Raw genomic sequence first — 7,628 nt, 5'->3', positions numbered from 1 at the left:
TAAAACATGCATAAAACTCCTTTAAAATGCCCTTAAAAACAATCATCTTTTGACACTTATCAATCATTTATTAAATGCATTTTGTTTATTGGAAAATGGCCCAATCTTTGGTACCAAATTTCAGGACTAATACAAGACATAGCAAGATGTTAGACTATTTCCAATCTTTATGTTTCCTGTGTGTTTAACAGCCACACGTTTTCCAGCTGGTAGGTTTACCTCTGTTCCATCAGCCACTCGATACTAATTAAAGAAGTCCAAGGAACAAACAATGTGATCAGTTGCCCCAGAGTCAAGTATTCAAGTAGAAGCACATAGAGAAAGAAAAATAATATGAGAGGTGATATACTTGCTTTCATTTATGGTTTCTGCCTTAGTGAAACTTGGAACCAATGAGACTGCTGCAGTAGTGTTAGGAGTGGAGCATTGTCCCATTTGAGATTGGAGAACCGCCATAAGTTTCTACAGCTGTTCGAGAGTGACTCCAAGATCTGTCATGCTGTTAGTAGCTGTTGTACTGCTAGTGGCTGTTGTCATAGTTTGTAGCTTATTCTTGGATTTGTAGCCTGGTACCCATCCGGGGGGATAGCCGTGTTTCTTGTAACACTTTTCTGTGGTGTGTCTGGTCATTCCACAGAAGGTACACTTGGCTCTCTTGGTGTTATTGCTGCCTGCATTTCTTCTTGCATTATAGGTGTTTATTGTCGCTACAGTTTCATCTGCTTGTGGCTGAAGGTTGTGAACTGCATTAGCATGGCTTATTTCTATGTTGTTCAAGCTTAGCTTCTCTAAATTTAATTGCCTTTCAAGTTTTTTTGCCATCACGAATACCTTGTAGACTTCCGGCAGTGGATCCATTACAAGAACATCGGATCTCAGGCTACTATAATCCTCATTGAGACCTTGGAGAAATCTTATTACTTGATCAACCTCGCGTTCGTCTCTTATTTGGTCGATAACATCACAAGCACATCTCGGATCACACTTACACATAGGAAGAGGCCTAAGGTTGTTCATCTCTTCCCAAAGAGTTCTACTTCTGGTGTAATAATCATTGACGCACATGTTGCCCTACTTTAAGGTGTATATTTCAATCTGTAACGCCGAGATGCGATGAGGATCGCGTTGAGAAAATCTTCTCCTCAGGTCTCCCCATACATCCCTCACCTTATCCATATGCATGATGCTCTGTGCAATCGATGGATGAACTTCCTTGAAGATCCATGAACACACCATCAAATTGCACCTTCTCTATGCAGCAAACTCAAGTTGATCTCTAGCTGGCGCGCCAATAGTTTTGTCGACCACGCTCCATTTATTCTTCACTTCGAGTGCAATTCTCATAGATATACACCACAATCTGTAGTTCGAGCTTCCAGTTAGAGGATTATTGACTAAAACAGAGCAAGGATTGTCATTAATGCTGAGAAACAATGGATTTTCCAGATCCTCTAGACCTTGATTTCTCTGTGTGAATAAATTCCGCTGCGAAGCTGTTATGGGAGTGCTGCGAGCAGGAGAGTGTGTGATTAGTGATGCTGGTCGCGGTCCTTGACTCGTATCTCCGACGTCGTAGACGGCGGCGGCGTAGGTACCCGATCGTCGCTCTGATACCATGACGAAGAGGCTATTGGAGAGTTTTAGAAAGTGTCTTCATTGAACAGAGGAGGAAGAAAACAAAACTGAATTACAGAGAAGGCCTTTGCCAACTTTTATCAACTTCAATTTTACCCTCTAACATAGTGGAAGGACCAATTTATGTCAGGCTAACCAATAATTACGATACACAACATAAAAATAGTATTCCTTTTGCCCCATTTTGTTTGTCTCATTTGGTTAACGAAACTTGACTGAAGTTATTTTTAATTCAGTTTTTCATAATCATAATAAATTTAGTATTGGTATATAAAATTTATATATTTCGAAACAACATTAAAAGTACTATTAAATACAAAAAAAAAATCAAATTTAAAAATAATTTAAAATTACTAAATAAAATAAGTCATGAAGAAAGAATTCGTTTGACCAATAAATACTCGGTACTAAACATGACATGCAAAATATGATAGATGGAGTATCTTTCACTATAGTATAAATGTAATAAGGAGTACGGTATGAATGAATCAATCAAATCATAGGAGCAATGCAAAATTTAGGAGGTAGTGACCTTAGTGTGTCCCATGGTTCGGTAGAGTAGGTACAAGTTTGGGAGGGAAGTGTCATATAAGCTCTCTTAATCGTTGATTTAGGTGACATAATAGCATGCTAATTAATTGTCTAGTAATTATGTGCAGCTAACCACGACATTTTGTTGCCTTGTTAATTAATCAGTAGGTGGCGACACAGCTATGAGTCTATGACTGCTAGCTTTGCTATCACGTACGTACAATATATACAATTTATCTTTTTATTTTTCATTTTTTTTGGGTTATAAAACATCATATCTCGATTCCTGGCCAAGACAACCAACATATATATGTCAATTTGACGTATGCAGTTCTCGAGTTTCATGGATAGGAACATAGGACGATTGAGAAAATCTTTCCATTCTTGAATCGTAACAACCGTCATTGGCCCTATTTCAAACTACTGCATTAAATACATCATTTTAATAAAAATATTTCAGACGTTCAAGTGCAATTTATCTTCCATGTGTAATTTGCAAATTAATATATAAGAGTAAAATTTTTTAATTTAGACTCTTGAAGAGTAATTATAGATTTTTCCTATTACCCAATATATATATATATATATATATATATATATATATATATATATATCAAAATGTTTAGTATTGTCTTCAATGTTTTGTTAGGAGGAGAACAATGCAATTGATTTATGCTGGTGTAAATTACCCTTCAATATGATTTTTTAGTACGATTTGGATATATTTGGAGCCCAAATATATAAAATGAGTTAAAAGATTATATTCAGTGAATATAGTGTTTTTAGTACACAAAGATTTGTTGGAATTTTCATGTTGGACAACTCTTAATAAGTCGAGTAGTACATACTAAGATAGTATTGGTCCACAAGTCCCCTTCTATGAGGGTTGAGCCTGCTTTTGCAATGTTGGATGAGGGGACACATGCCGGGATTCCCTCCAAAGAAGGTATGTGGTGCTTACCCATAGTTTACTCAGGTTTGTCACGCTACGTGTCCATACTGAGTCAACTCGAACTGATGAGACGGTTGAGAGGATGCCTCACGAGTGGTTGGTCTGCCCAGATGGAGCCGATTTCCTCATCTGACAAGCCAAGGGTGCACTACTGAGGTCGAATAGAATTGGGAAGTACGTATACACTTCGTATATCATCATCACTCTTCTTATTGCTTTATCCATTTGACATGATCGAGTCAGGGTTTACAAATTCTTGCAAACTCACCACCTCCTCTTTAGAATACCTTATAAAAAATTATTTAGGCATCCTTCAACCCCGTATATTGTGGCATATATATACTAACATCGTGAGATTTCGATCTCACTTTGGGTGGTTACGTTATTAAAAGGAAAAAAAAAAAAAAAAGGTTAGTTATCCATAAAACATCAACAAATCTTTGTCTTAAATAAGAACATAGAGATCAAATGATGCTTCATCAAACATGGCAACCATCTATCATGAGCTGTCTCCTTAATTTCTATGTGGGAGTCCCAAACCCGAGAGCGCCACTATCACTCACCTAATATCACTAATATAGTAAAGCCAGCACTGACCAGCACTAATACTAGCTAATGCCAATTATGTGATTAATTTGGCAATTATTATTGTTTTATTTTTATTTTAATTCAGGATTTGATTCACCTAATCCCATCTTACATACAAGTTAAATGGATATAAATATGAATTTGTGTACACTTTATTTAATACAGTCATACTTATTAAAAAAAAAAAAAGCCCTAAATTTAAAGAATTGTAAATATATATTAATTAAAAATGATAATATCAAAAAGTATATATTATGGTCTTTTATTATTTTATTATTTGTAAAAGTGGGTAAAGACCCAATCTTTTCAACATTAAAGAATAGATTTTGAAACTGTTTTCAAAGGAGGGTCGAGAACATGTATAGTAATTTTTGTACTAGAAAGTTACAAGTTTAAGTCTTGTCAATACTTTTTCGATCGAACCTTGTCGTATATTATTTTTTTAGTGCAGTCTACCACTACACATAAATAGGTAATATACATTCTCAAATAGTGATAGATTGTGAATTTCCTTGTCACTCAAAAAGAGAAGAATAGATTTTGAAACTGTATAAATATTTTATTCTGATTGTATTGATCACCTAACGACCCGAAAGTAAGTTTTGTTGACATGTATGATGAATCATTGTCCCCTTTCTTTCTTTTTTTTTTTTTACCGCCCAGGGGATATGATTTTGATTATGATAAAAACATCCGGCCGGTTGGACTAGAATAGCTTCGACATTCTTTTATTAAAATCAGTTTGCTAATACCGTTGGCGACTTCAATTGTTTTTCATAAATTTAACAATTTTTGTTAACTTCCACTGCACGCGTAGTGTTGGAACTGAATTTCCACCAAACATAAAATAAATATTACGCGGTATTATATATGCATCATTTTATTCTTTTTTTTTTTTTTTCATTTATTTACCAATGTCTCAAGATAGAAATAGTCCATCAACAATAGTAATTTTACCACTTTGATCATTAATTTTGAATCTTATCCGATGATATTTTTTATTATCAAATTTGTATCTATAGTTGTCTTTTGAAAATGGTCATTCTACGTGACATTAGTTAGTTGGTTAATTATTTTTATACTCCATATTTGATTAATAAGTATATACAATTTCTTTGTTAACTCATGGTGGAATTTACCAACTTATAAATAGCTAATAAACATAAAGAGTTTTAATTCATTCTTAGGTTAAAAGATAATTAGAAGGATAAATATTTTATAAGTAAAATTAAAATATAATAATTAATAAATGATAATGAGGAGAGCTTAGCCGGGTCTCGCGGTTTGAGTTGTCTATCAACATTCTCAGTTTGAATTGATTAACTATGAACAATTTAGACTAACTTATTATCTCCTTGTAGTCTGTGGTCTTGTTCCTACATGACCTGATCAATTCGATCAGACACTCGCCATCTATTTTCATTGTTCAACTCTTTGACAACATAAAAAACCAAAACTTCTGCTCTCCCTCTCTACCAAGGGATGGAATGGCATCTATCCAAGGGATGGAAGGGCAGAGGCCTTTGGTGTCCCCTCCAGTCAAGAATTGGGGCCTCATAATCACTAGCCAATATGCTTTTCTCTCATGCCTTTCTTCGTTCATGATTCGATCTTCCGGTGTCCTAGGCGTAGAGGAACCACACCAATCCATCCCGAACTTGGTGGTTAAACTCTACTGCGGTGACTATACTGTAGGGGAGGTTCTGCGGAAAAATAATTAAACTTAATTGCAACACGAACTTCAACCAAATTGTACTTTTCAATAATGATTGCAGGTTTCTCTGTAAATGAAAAAGGGAGCATAAACATAGAATGACATCTCAAGATACATATCTATATGTAAGTTGGGACGTTACATAGATTAAGTAAAATCGGAGTGTTATTAAGATGACACAAAACCTAACTGTAACCCAACTCAAAACAGCTGAATATAGGGATGGCCGGGTGGAGCCGCCGCGTCCGACATGAAAACCAGATCTGGGGCCGACGCAGTCGGGGAAAACACGGACCGCTGCATGGTTACCAGTCCGGTCCGGTCCTATTTCGACCGCTGTGTCTTACAGATTTGCTGTCGGTATGGTCACGCACAACCAACTTAACTTTTCTCCGTTATGTTTTACGCCAATGTCCTCCTCCTCCGTATAATATCTGCAAACTCCGTCGTAACGCCGTACAAACTCACGGACATTAACTATGATTTATTCCCCATTGGTTTTACTTACATCTATATTACTCCCACATGCATTGTGCCACCTTATACTTGCAGATGGACCACCCTATACATATCAAATCAACCCATCATTAATTTTGATTCTTATTAATAACTATTATAAAGTTTAAAATATTTATATATTCATTTATGATCAATTCTCAGATTTTCATCTTAGTAATAACTAATTTTGTTTTATTATAATTTGGTTTTACATACAACACAATCAGTCAATCACTCAAAAAGTTTACTAAACGGGGAAATGCAATAAGTGTTAGGTTTAATTTCGAAAACACAAAAGTATAGTACTTTTATTGCTTTAGAATTGCTAGAAAATCGAACCTATGAATTCATAATAGTCATAAGTGCTACTAATTATTACACAAGGATCAAATTTATTAGCATAATTGTCACATTTAAACAAACATTCATTAATGAGAGAAAAATATAACAGAAAATTAAATTTAATTCATAACCGCTACGTCATTCTGCTAGCCCATCCAATTGCCTAAAGTCGATCGACTAGTCGACCGAATACAACCAATTGATGTTGAACAAGACCTCTCTAGCCAGGCGACCATGCCAATTTACCCAACCATCAATAATGATTTCTTTTCTATTTTTCGCTCAATAAATGAGAATTGCATTATTATAAATCATATTTGATGATGAAGGTTGTATTATTTATTTATGTTAAAAAATTGTAAAAGATAAAAAGAAAGGGAAAATGAAGCTTTTGACCCCTCAATTATTTTACTTTTATAAATTTAGACCCTGACAATTGATTTGAGCAAACTTAACCCTTTAATTGTTCATAATGTAGCACATTTGGTCCCTCATGTTATATAATTAGAATTGTTTTTAATAATTTATATAATTTATTTATTCAAAATTAAATTTTTTTTATTATAAATAAATACTTAATATAAACAATTCTTTATTAAAAAAAAAAAAAAAAAACAGCCACCAGCTGTCCGCGCCAGACAGCCGGTGGCTGTCTTCTTCACAGGCAGTCGTGGATGTCCGGCAGGACGGCCACGACCGTCTAAGGAAGACGGCCATGATCGACGAAGGAAGACGGCCATCTTCTAGATCTGGAACGAGGGCTACGGCCATGGCCACTGCCCTCGTTCCAGACGGAGGGGAATGGAACGAGGGCGGCAGCGAAGGCCGTAGCCCTCGTTCCAAATCTAGAAGACGGCAATGGCCGTTTTCCTTAGACAGCCGTGGCCATCCTTCCGGACAGCCACGACTGTTTTTTTTTTTTTTTTTAATAATGAATTGTTTATATTATGTATTTATTTATAATAAAAATATTTTTAATTTTGAATAAATAAATTATATAAATTATTAAAAACAATTCTAATTATATAACATGAGGGACCAAATGTGCTACATTATGAACAATTAAAGAGTTAGATTTGCTCAAATCAATTGACGGGCTAAATTTGTAAAAGTAAAATAGTTGAGGGGTCAAAAACGTTGTTTTCCTTAAAAGAAATTTTGAAATATACAATGTTGACTGAATCATATAAAAGGCACGTTGATTGCCCATGCATCTCGCGCCAGGTTATTAATTAGAGTGCATAATTAACACCATGTTCCCAAAATGGTTAAGCATATGGAGTCGTAGGATTAAATCTAATATTAAAGACGATATTTCTTTGTTTATTTAGTTATTATTAATTAGTTGAAATTAAGTATGGAATGCGT

Source organism: Ipomoea nil, unplaced genomic scaffold (genome assembly GCF_001879475.1).
Source record: "Ipomoea nil cultivar Tokyo-kokei standard unplaced genomic scaffold, Asagao_1.1 scaffold3199, whole genome shotgun sequence".
Taxonomy (NCBI): Eukaryota; Viridiplantae; Streptophyta; class Magnoliopsida; order Solanales; family Convolvulaceae; genus Ipomoea; species Ipomoea nil.
This window is presented reverse-complemented; position numbering follows the sequence as displayed.